This window comes from Oreochromis aureus, linkage group 20 (genome assembly GCF_013358895.1).
Source record: "Oreochromis aureus strain Israel breed Guangdong linkage group 20, ZZ_aureus, whole genome shotgun sequence".
NCBI lineage: Eukaryota > Metazoa > Chordata > Actinopteri > Cichliformes > Cichlidae > Oreochromis > Oreochromis aureus.
The window spans coordinates 27,946,302-27,958,755 of NC_052961.1; the positions used below are offsets into that span (position 1 = coordinate 27,946,302).

The window sequence follows — 12,454 nt, forward strand, 5'->3', positions numbered from 1 at the left end:
TTTGTAAACCCTGTTGAGGGAAGTCTATCTAGCAAGATATGTAAAGATATTGGAGATTAAAAAAAGCCCCTAGGGAAACATAGGAAATAATTATTTGTCAGGCAATGACTTGTTGGCAGAAAAAGCGTGGTCCTTGGTAGCCATGACAAGAAGGAGGTCCCATAAATGGGGCTGGGCTGTTTGTTGCTGGCAGGTAAAAGAAAAAACACAGAGAAAAATGAAAATCAGGGGAAGTCCAGGCCTTGGAATTTTCACTCCAAGGTCCCCTGCCTGGACCTCCCCCTAGCAGATGAACATAGAGAGGTAGGGTAGGTGAGCGTAGGGCTCGAACCCGGGCCTCTATGTTACTAAGCTGCTAGCCCGCCACATGTGGCCACATGACGGGCAAACAAAAGCGGGAAAATTCCTCTATTTAAAGACCACAACGCACTCACGCACCCAGCCTTTTGGAAATGAGCTGGAGACCAGGCATTTTGCACTCCAATACTTAGTAAATTTCACACACTCACACCTGATTTTTTCCCTGCACACCTCTTTGGTTTGGGCCTGTTTTCTTCCTTCGTTGATATATGTGTAACTGATACATGAGATTGGCCCTTACCGCTGTATGGACTGATATATAGGGTGCCTTAAAGGCCGCCTTAAAACTAAGTGTTTCCCTGAGCTTTTAATTGCGGCTTGAAAAAAGTAAAAAGAAATGAAAAAAAAAAAGAGAGAGAGAAAAATGGAGGCAGGCTTGAGCTTCGTCTTTCACTCTGGGCCTACCCTGCTCTAGCAGACGGACTACTATCAGAGACTCGAACTAGGGTCGTTAAACTCTGGAGTCCGAATGCTGGCCTCTTAACGCTGTACACCACTCAGCAGGGCGAGTAAATTTCGGAAAAAAAAGGACATTTATCTTTTGTTCTTCAATTTTTTATTTTTTTTTTGTTATCGTTTTTCTAAATCTATTAAGCTTCTTGTGCAATATTGTTCCACACAAATTACACATGGACACCTAGCTATTTTTTTATTGGCATTCACAAAATGGGACTGGATGTTGGAGGGCTTACCAAAGCCTTCCTGCTACCCGAATCCCTGCTTGGAAACCTGCTGGCGGCAGCGGCACCATGTTTTCACCACACTCTTCAGCTTCAGCTGTCTTTTTTTTTGCCTCATGGCTATACCCACACTGACCACTCCTTCAATGAAGGTAAATACAAGCAGGTCATTCTGAAAAAGACACACAGCTTATCATCTTATCCTTCTACAACACCTAAAACCACTCTGTTCATTTCTTTGCTAGATTAGCCGCTAGCATACACGCTGTGTTAGAGGCTTGTTGCTACCTAGTTAGCGATGCTACACACCTGTTACTCTGTATTTGTCAATGATTCAGCACTCCTTCGGTTTTGTTATCCATTTTTAGACAGTAATGAGATCATCTGCACACTCCGCTGTCATAGCGTTCGATGTCTGTACTTTAGCCCAGACAGAACTGTGTTAAACCACTGTGAGATATTGGTCATCTGTGTGCTTGTGCAAGTGTGTCTGAAACTGGGGGACCTGATCATAAATGTGTGTCTCCATTGAGCTACAAGTGATCAAAGAAAAGTGCTTCAAAGTGTTGGTTCTGGCATATAAATGAGACAGACCCCAGTGAAATTTAACTGGGGTGATGGGTAAAAATGAACTGCTACCCACAGAAAGGCAGCAGCTCTCTGCTGTCTGTAGAGACAAGGTCAGAGTTTCTGACCGTCAATCATTTAGGGATGAAAAGTAATCTTTGCCTAAATGTAATAGTTGATTGCACTGCAGCACAGCTTTCTTGATGAGGAAGAGCAGCTGTGCTGTGATGTCAGCTTCAGCTGCCCAGCATGCACACCTGAAATGTTGGTGGTTTCAGTTGATGGGAACAGAAAGCTATATCACTTTCAGCAAAACGAAAGGTGCTCATTGTTGATGTTATTTGTTTTTGTGTTTTTATGCATATATTTATAAAAACCTTCCATGGTTAGACTTTATTGTTTCTCTGATGTTGCTCTGATAATGTGACTTTTTTGATGGCGTTTTTGTTGCTGAAGACAGCCAAGTGTCTGCATTTGTGTGTAGTTACTGCAGCTGTGTGTGCATTCTGCTGGCAGGAACAGGAAACAAGTGAAAGAAAACTGGCGAGCACCCTGGAAGGAAAACTTAATTGGACATAACAAGTTAAAACAGTTTGCAAGTTTCAAGCCAAACTGCTGAATCTACCGTCCAGGTTCTCCTTGACAGCGTGACTCTGTGTTGTTCTCCTTCATTCTTCTGTCTCTGTCTGTCAAATCTCAGCGTAATATAAACCAACTATTGTCACGCTCTGCTGGTCGGTGTGCTGGCTGTTTGGTCAAGAATCTCAACCACGAGAAAGTTTGTACGAACGAAGCTAAAAAACCTGTGACAGAGTGTAAAAAACTTATTAGCAGCAGTGAAATAAGATTCCAAAAGTTAGTGAAATGGTAGAGGCTATTTTATGGGGGAAAAATTCTTCTTGCACAAAGTGTCCCAATAAACTGAACTTTTTAATACTGAAATACATCTAATGATAAAAAGACAAGCAGAGAATTGATTGTCTGTTTTCAATTGCAGAGCTGGGATGCTCATCTTCTGATGGAGCGCTCTCGAGCTGTGATGGGTCCAGATATCAGCGCTCACCTGGCTGGTACCAAGAAGGTTCAGCAAGTGCTCGCCAGACCTGGGCCCGTATCCCTAAAGATTCTGAGAATCCTCTCAGAGAGCTCCTAACTTAACCTAAAAATTCCTTGCCAGGAGTTTTAGCTTAGAAGTGATTCCAGAACATTTTCAGTGAACTCTGAGCAAGGAATGGATGGAAAATCCTATCTTAGTGAGGAGGTGTGGTTGACCCCGTTGCTAGGTATGAGTCATCATTTCAAAAGCCGTGATTGGTTGATCCTACAAGTTTGATGGAAATGAGCTTTTGGTGAGAATGAGCAAAGGATGTACCCTCAAATCAATAAACATAATTATACACTCTAATCTTATGCTGACTGTAATTGTAAATATTTCACATTCAAGAAAATATCTGGAAAATGAATAGTAAGCTGTAGGGGTTATAGCCTAACATTAGAATCTAAAATATGTGAAAACTTAAACTCATTACACCCTGTTCAAATAATGATTCGTGTCTTATTTGCTCATATCAATATCCTAGCTGGCATATTTTGTACTTTCACTCCCATATGGACCCCATTGAAAACAAGATGGCCTATCTCAAGGGGCTGTCCCTAATGAAGTAGAAATCACAACATTACAAGTCCAGTGTGGTCTTAACGAGGGTAACACGGCTCAGCTTTTGTCAATGTCTGTGATTGCTGGCTGGTCTATTTATAAAGGCTTGTTAACAAATATCCTACAAACACAGAAAATGGAGAAAAAAAGGACTCGCAAGCCGAACTGGACTGAGGAGCAAGGTTTGTTGCTGGCCCAGTTGGTGAACGAACATAAAGGTATCTCTCCTGCCTCTTCTGTTGGCCATTTTGTGCAGCTGCTTAGGGGAACTCCTAAGCCACTAAAAGTCCTCTTCCCTGCTCTTAGCAGATCTCGCCTTAGGAGCCCTTTTAAGCGCTAGGAATCTTGAGGAATAGCTTTTATATTAACTGGGATTATCGTGTCACTTTTAGGGGAAATTCTAAGAAAACGTCATGACTCTGAGAATTTTCTTAGAATTTGGCCGCTAGGAGCCACTTTTTGCACAAAGATTCTTTAGGGATACGGGCCCTGGAGTCCTGGAGAGGTTCTTCCCGGACCAGCCTCAAGCTGTGCAGCAGATCTGAGCGACATTGGCTGACCTCTACACTCCAGACATGGTGAGAAAAAGGACACGATTTTTTCATTGTTTGGAAAATTTGGCATTAGATAATCCTCACCTGGGTGTTGCTGTTCAGTGTAAGCAATATCATTCACATTTATTCCTCTGATTTGTTTCTCTGTGGTTGCGTTCGTCTACAGGGTGCAGAGAGGGACAAAACAGTATCAATGGCCTTGGCAGCAGCAGAACGGTTTGTCTTGAAGCCTCAGCGAGAAGGAGGAGGTACAGCGGGGGAACAGACGCATCTTTAAAAATGTTGACAATGCAGCAAATGCTGAAACTTCTGTTTATTGTTCACCATTTGTTAAACTAGGGAAGCTTAAGCAGTGCATGGATCTGCACACACATGCAGGATTTGCTTGCATTCCATGTATGAGCCAGCCTCAGTCAAAACAGTGACGACACATACATGACTGCCTGCTGTTTTGCATTACTGTGTATCTACTGTGATTCATGCATGCTGTACTGTGACTGAGATAATAGTGTATATGAGACACACTTGATAACAAAATTGATTAGGATGTGAAAAAGCTACCAGATACAAGTTGTCAGCAAGTTATGGCTGACTAACCACCCTGCCTTACATCACTCTGGGCTAATACTGTAAAAAGCAATCATTAGTTTTCTTTGTAATATCAGATCATTTGTTTTGATAAATACATAGGTCAGTATCAGGGTTCATATGAGCTATTTTAGCAGTAATTTTACACCTCCACTATGATAGTATTTAGCTGTTCTTTCTCTTCAAGTATTCCTTTTCTCCAAGGAAGGAGAAAAGGTATGTATCAGGTTGCTGAGAAGAAAGATGGAGGTGGAAAGGATGTGCAAGCTATGGGACAAAGTTGCTGAGACCAGGTTAAACAGAGGTGACGATCAGTGAGCAGGAGTGTGGCTTCGTGCTGAAAAGAGCACAACAGATTCTCTGGAGAGAAGGTGAAGGAAAGTCAGCTGAAGCAAGACAGTTTGTGGAGTTTGCGTTGGACTGTATGTTATGCTGGGAGCCTGGGGATTAGTGGACTTTGATTCCAAGTTAATACTAGCTAGTGTTTGTCACTGGTTTTTGGGCGGTGGAGTAAAAGGGATTGGTTGCTGGCTGTTTGTAATGTTAGCTTTTTCTTTGTTTTCTTACAGGCAGGGTAAAGACATGGTGATAAATGAGTGTGTGGGCCATCTGCTGAGGACCAAGAACTCAGGACACTCAGACGGGGGCGTCGCAGCAGGAGTCACCGTGCTCCACAATCCTCTGCTGCTCTGAGATGTCAGACTCCTGCCTGCACATACAAACCACAGTGAAGTCAAAGTTCCACCTGCACCTCCACCTGTTCTTGCAACAGTATGAACACTGACAGAGGTGAGACAGCAGAAAAGTCTTTGTTTATTTTTGTAATAAGTTAAGGAATTAAGTGAAGAAGAGTGATTAAATAAATTGTTTCTTGCAGTTTTGATTTAATGATTGTGTTTAGGATTATTTCAGAAACATGTTTAGAGGATCTTTGTAAGCCTGTATTTACTTTAAAAGAAGAGAAGCACTTCTTCATTCTACAGAAAAGGTGACACATTACAGATGAGTTCATAAAAAGTGTCACTGTCACTCTTTCAAGGCTCTGTCACTTTTTCTTTTTTACTGGAACAGCATGGTAAAGTAGGCCTAGGCTGCCATCTTGTGGCAGTGTGTTGTTACTACAACATATGAAATTGTGTTTCTATTGGAAATATAATTCAGCGTCACCGAGCCGCTCTCTCAGTTACAAACTGAACCTGTTTTTTTAGACATATAAATCACTAAGCACAGTGAAGCTTTTGGTTTTGTCAAAGTGTTTCATATTCAAAATGCATGTTGATCTTTATAAGGTTGAAGAGCAGTTAGCAGTACATTGATGGACATCTTTAAACTATTAATTGAAGAATCTTTGGTCATGATGGCATGAACTAGAAACGTGAGCTCCAGGTGAGACTGCACAGAAGAACAAGTGTCCTTAAGCAGCATCAACTGATGACTTCTTACAATTTTACTCTTATTCTAATCTTAATGTTTGGTTTATTTCGGTGTTTGTTTGTTCCTGAGCAAATCAGTTTGGCTGAGATTAAAGTTCAGCTTCATAACCAGACTGTTTTATTTAATTTTAAAGTCTTACTTGGAGAGCTGTCAGTAGATTTTAAACTGAATATTTCACCTGTCGTATCTCCTGATGAAAAATGTTCTCTTCTAATGTAAACGGCTGACTCTGAATTACATTTAACATTAAAATATTTTAATTCAGAAGGAACTATTTTCACCAGGAGCAGAAACAGCACGTTAATACTTGGAGATCCCAAAGGCTGCTCCAGAAAGGATTAAAGTATATTTAAAATATTTGTTCAGTTCTTTTCCAAACCCCAGCAGCTTTCTGTTCTAAGTTTTGAGTCTCTACTAAAATAAAAATAAAAGCATTGTAACCTCCATCCATCCATTCACTTCCGCTTATCCTTTTCAGGGTCGCAGGAGCCTATCCCAGCTATCATAGGGCGAGAGGCGGGGTACACCCTGGACAGGTCGCCAGTCTGTCGCAGGGCCAACACACAAGGACAGACAACCATTCACGCTCACATTCACACCTAGTGACAATTTTGGATTATCCAATTAACCTATCCCCACAAGCTGCATGTCTTTGGACGGTGGGAGGAAGCCGGAGTACCCGGAGGGAACCCACGCAAACACGGGGAGAACATGCAAACTCCACACAGAAAGACCCCGGCCTGATGGTGGAATTGAACTCAGGACCTTCTTGCTGTGCGGCAACAGTGCTAACCACCGTGCTGCCCGCATTGTAACCTGTTTGTTTTTATTTAATAAGCAGCGTCGCTGTACACTGTTATTATTAAGAGAGATTAAGCTTGTGTTTCTGTCATGCAGTGATTGTGCTTAACTGTATGAAGCTTATTAAACATTATGAAATATATCACATGTAGAAGCCAATTCTGCCAAAGTGCTTAAAATACTTGTTTAAATGATTTTTTTTTTTTTTTTTTAAGAAATCTGCTTCATCTTGTGTCATTTTTTTTTTTTATATCATGTGTAATTTCCATCACAACCTGCTGTGGTTTTACTGCACTCAGTGTGAATGTAGAGATTTGTGAATTTCACCAGTAATAAATGTTTTTGGACCCTTTAAGGCTGAAAGCGTTTGTCACACTCATATCACAGACGTCTGACGTCATCTTGTCGGCCACACTGACTAAAGAACAAACAAACAAACAGCCCACCTGTAGCATTTCTACACATTGACCTCCACAGAAAAGTGTCAGTGTTAAAGGACCTACATGACATAAAGCAGGTCATTTTAATGTTGTTGCACACTGTTGTAGTAATGAATGTCCTAATGTGTATAATGTAAATAATAATGTGGATACTCAAATTGCAACTCAGTCTGAAGAATCTACAAACGGTGAGTGGAGATTTTTTACCTATTTTTTCTGAGAAATCATGGATGACATTAAACAGGCAGTTGCTGTGCTTCTACGTTTAATGATGATTACTTAAACTGACCTGCATCATTTTACACTCAGTGGTCACATCACATCTTACTGCAGTCAAAGAGTTCATTAACTTGGCCCAGGTCAGCAGTCATGCTTGCATAAGGACTGAAGCAGGCTTTGAAGTGTGCTCCTGCTGACAGGCCGCCTCCTCCACGGCTCTCTGTCCCTTCAGCAGGTCGATGCCAGCACTGGAAGCTCTTTCAGTCAGAAACCTTTGCTGACCAGCCAGTCCTTCAGCTCATATCGAAGTGACCTTTGACCTTCATGGTCCTGGTGACCTCATTGACCTGTGTAAGCCAGTGTTGGGTGTAAGTTACTGTAATTAAATTACTTTTCCACTGAAAAAGTAGAGTAACGAATTACTGTTCATTTTTAGGTATTTTAATTACAGTTACTTACAATGTACTTGCGTTACATTGTAAAATAATTAAACTCGCTGAATATCATTATTTAATTTCATTAATTTATCTTCTAAACGTAGAAGTAAACTCTGCCGCTTTAACATCGCTGTAGTGCAGGTGCACCGTCACGTATTCTACAGCGGAAGATGTCGGACTCGGCTGAAGCGAGTGGCTGTTTTATGACATGGACATATTCCCATCTCTTCACTTTTCTGAAACAAGCAGACAAGAACATTACAGCAATATGTAAGCTATGTGCTGGGGAGAAAAAACTATCGGCTGCTGTTAATAGCGCGAGTAATCTACTGAAGCGCCTGACACAGAGCATAGACCAGGGGTCGGCAACCTGCGGCTCTTTAGTCCTTAAAGTGCGGCTCCGCCTGGTTTGGGCAAATAAATTAGAAGCATTTAGCTGAAGTGTATTTTATTTATGTTAGTTCTTTTTAACTCGGAGTTCTAAATTGGAAGATTATTGTGATATTGAAATATAAAAATAAAATTATATTCTATTATTTTTTCATCGCTCAAAATAAGAGTCACACTGGCGGAAGCCGGTATACGCGCCCAAACGCCGTGCATTTATCGAGACTTTCAACCCCAGGTAGGCCAATTATGGATCTTCGGATCCACATTATGTCAGCAGCTGTTCTCCGTGAACTACGTTAAAGACAAACACCGTTCACGCCTGACAGATGACAGCTTACAGTCCTGCGTAAACTGACTTCGTATAGCCCCGATTTGCGGACTCTGTGCGCAGAGGTTCAGGAGCAGAAGTCCCATTGTAAACAAATCACGGCAGACCCGATGATGTTTCCATGAACATGCTTTTGAGCATCTCTTTATTGGGCACTTTTCTTTTCACACACGGTTGCTGTACGCATACAGCCGGCTGTAGCTTTTCAGCTCACAGCCCGACATACACCACCACCAACACAACAGCACAGATAGCGCAGACGTAAAGGCAGCGAGGCGTGATTGCGGGTGTCGCTCAGGTGCATCCGCCTCCCCTGCAGCGGCGCCGCACGCATTAACCAGGTAAAATACATATTTAGGCAGAATTTTGCAAATATCTATTTTTCATTTTTCAGCAGCATAGTGCTTTTTTCCAATTATTTTTTAAGAGTCAGGTCAAGGCTCCAACAGCCCAAAGGCGATATAAGGGTGGCGGCTGACAACAGTTTTTGTTTGCTACATGGATCATTTTAGTTCAGGTTGGTGTCTTTCCTTTTGTTATATTTCTTTAAGAGTTCAAAATGTGTTGATTACATAAATATAATTTAATTTTCTCTGTAGCACTTCATGGATTTCATAAGCAGCACACCTTAGTTGTTCACACAAAGCATAAAGATAAAACACAATATATACAGTGTTATCTTCATTTTAGATGTCAAAAAGTATTTGCGGCTCCCAGTGTTTTCTTTTGCGTGGAAACCGGGTACAAATGGCTCTTTGGGTGTAAAAGGTTACAGACCCCTGGCATAGACGAACACTTCTGAGTGATTCTTGTTCATCATCCATGGATAACACCGCAGCAACTCCTGCTAAGCAGCAAAACGTGATTTTACTTCAGCAGCACAGAAAGCGTCTGAAGGGGAGCTTAAAAAATGACTGCAGGCTACATAGCTGGACTGGCCATCGGGCATACCGGGCATTTGCCGGTGATTTTTCATTCATTCGGTGCACATTCGGTCACTAAAAACGGAGATTTCTAAAAATGCCTGTCAGGGTGGATATTTTCGAAAACTCCGTTTTTGCATTTACGCGTGGATGAGGAAAACGGAGAAAACGCAGCGTCAAAGATGTGCGCCTTTTTTTTTTTTTATGTCAAACTGTGCGCCACGTTTTGTTTCGGTGAAATGAATTTCTACAATACTGTTAATTGTACTCTGCAGTGTTTAAATGCTTACATATACACACACAGTTACTGTCCCTCCACACATACGACTCGGTTCTGCTTCTACGCCCCATCTTTGTTTACTATTTCCCACCGAGGCTTCTAGACTTCTGATTGGCCAATATTTCTACACGTTTAGGAATATATCAGCACCTGTTGCTTTGGCATGCTCCTAGCAGCGTTTTCCTTCATTTCTGCATTTACATGTGGATGGGATTATTTTTTAAAACGAAAACGGAAAATCTCTGTTTTCAAAAATACCCGTGTACGTGTGGATGTAGCCTCAGAAGCACGTAAAAATTCCAAAACATGTACAAAAGACAACAGAAGTGCTCCAGAATGCTAGGCACAGTGTTGAGCTTTGTTACCTAGAGGCTACACAAGCCAGCAAGTACCAACGACCGGTGTGTGGTAGTAAGAGGTAAATGAACTTTTTTTTTTTTTTTTTTTTTTAAATTATTTGAATATATATGAGTGCTTGTGTATAAATACACAAACAATACACACATGCTTTCAATTGTGTAATTTAAGTGATCTAGGTAGCTCTGTTTTGGAAGTTCAGTTAACGCTAGAAATGTGTTTTAGAGTTTGTACGTGTCTCTAGGGGCCACTGTATATATTTATATATAAACATATATAAATAAAACCACCTTTTTGTTACATTAGTAATTCCTTTTGTGCATAATTTTATATTATTGTAATAATAAATTAATTAGAGCAACAAAACAACCTGAAGAGCCGGTTCTCTAAAAAGAGCCAGAAATCCCATCACTACTGAAAATGTGAAAGACAAGTAGTTACTTACTGATAACATGTACATTTCATTTTCTGATCTACAGGAGGGAATGTCACAGACACACAGACAAGTATAAATAAAGAACGCAGACAGTGATGGGGCGCAAGTCTTGCGTTCCATGACTGCCCTCGCGAGTGAAAAACTGCAGTGTTTGTGTTTTCTAACTCGGGTGTCTCAGCTGAAGAACTGTGGGGAGATTCTTAGAAATCCCCTGTCATCTACAAAAAATGAAAAAAGAAGAAAAAGAAGCATCAAACAAAAGCTTTGACTATAATGTGTCGTGTTATTTTACTGACTGTCACGGGTTGCCGGGGCAAGCCGTGTGAGAATATATTAGGACCCAAAATGCGGCAGCTCTGGTGCAGGTGAGTTTATTTAGCAATGTGAATACAAACAGAGATGGCGAGGGTGAGCAAAACTAAGAAAACCTAAACTGGGAACAACTAAGGAAAACAAACCTGAAACCTTGAGATAAGAAACCGAGATGCGCGGAGACGAAGAGAAAACAGGGAAAACCACACAGGACGACGGAGGGAGAATCACAGGAAGATGGAGGGGAGCAACACAGACGAAGCAGCAACTACAAAGACAGAAGACGCGACTTAAATACACACAGAGAAACACAGGGAGATTACACACAGGTGGTGGACACAGCTGGGAGTAATTAACAAGACGAGACAAAAGGTAAAACCGAACACATTCACATGAGACGCAGACCTTCACAATAAAACAGGAAACAAGAGATCACTACACGAGGATGCAGACAGGACACTGAAAGACAGAGAATAAAACACATGGAACCTGAACTAAACATGAGGGCGAGATAACAAAACCTAAACCAGAAGTAATAATCATCATCATAATCATTAACAGCACTACAAGAGAATATGAGAACAAACCATGACATAATAAACTCAAAATACTGGGTCCAACGGACCCAGAACCATGACACTGTCCATGTGAGTGAAAACACCTAAGCGCCTTCACAGCATCAAACAAACATACAAGATAAGGTTCCAAGATATGGCGAGGGCTCTCAAAAAAAGAACTCCAGTAAGGTCAGAGTATGAACCTTAAAACAAAAGTAAGAAGTGTCCCAACTCAACCTCAGTTCTGTACATTCAAAGGCCAGCGCTGACTGATGGGGAAATGTAAAGGGCAATAAAATGCTGCAGAAATGTCACTGCATGCCCACTTGACTGGGCCTCGTCATTCCCTTAAGACTCGCAGCTTTCCTGCTCCAGTGAGACCTGTAGTAGTATAGGGCATCTCCCCGTCAATGCCCGGCTGAAATAGAGACAAAGACACTACAGGTCACAATAGAACAGTAATGTCATCTTTAGATATAGTTAAACACAACTGCAGATCTGAGAACTTTGGGACTCTGAATGTAAATAAATGTAAATAAAAACAGAATGCAAATGATTTTATTCACAACAGATCAAAGAAAAACATATCAAATATTTAAACTGACACATTTTACTATTTGATGAAAAACTGTTAAAATCTGATTTTTAAATTTAATGGCAGCAACAGATCTCAAAAGAAACTGGGACGGATGAAGAAAAGTCTGGAAAAGTAAGTAACACTAAAAAGAAACAGCTGGAGCAAAACTGTAAAGACGTAAAACATCTCATCATCTACATGCCTGTGATAGTCGGGCCCTCAGGGAGCAGTTCATTAAATAAAAAAGAAGACATAATTCTGTCAAGGCAATCACTACGTGGGCTTGGACACTTCTAGGAATCACCGTATGTGAACATAGTTCACTGTGCCATACAGGTTATGCAAAGAAGAAGCCATATATGAACGTGATCGATCAATGTCACCATCTTCTCTCATTTAAAATGGACTAATGGAAAAGTGCAAAACTGTTCTGTGGTCAGATGAACCAAATTTGGGCTTTTTTAGGCGGGAAAACATGAATGCCAAGTCCTCGGGTACCACCTGGGTTGTTATCAGTGCTCCCTTAAAGAGCCTTCATCTCTAATGCTATAGAGGTG

At 41.1% G+C, this 12,454-nt stretch overlaps 1 long non-coding RNA gene across 2 annotated transcripts; it reads left to right on the plus strand.

Moving 5' to 3' along the window:
- The first annotated feature begins 523 nt into the window (after positions 1-523).
- LOC120435310 lies at positions 524-6,379 on the plus strand. 2 transcript variants are annotated; one of them, XR_005609648.1, is made up of 5 exons: positions 524-1,192; positions 2,605-3,842; positions 3,985-4,777; positions 4,976-5,195; positions 6,319-6,379. It is a non-coding gene; the product is annotated as an uncharacterized LOC120435310 (long non-coding RNA). The 2 variants fall into 2 exon arrangements; XR_005609649.1 differs by lacking the exon at positions 524-1,192 and adding an exon at positions 1,786-1,928.
- The last annotated feature ends 6,075 nt before the right edge of the window (positions 6,380-12,454 follow it).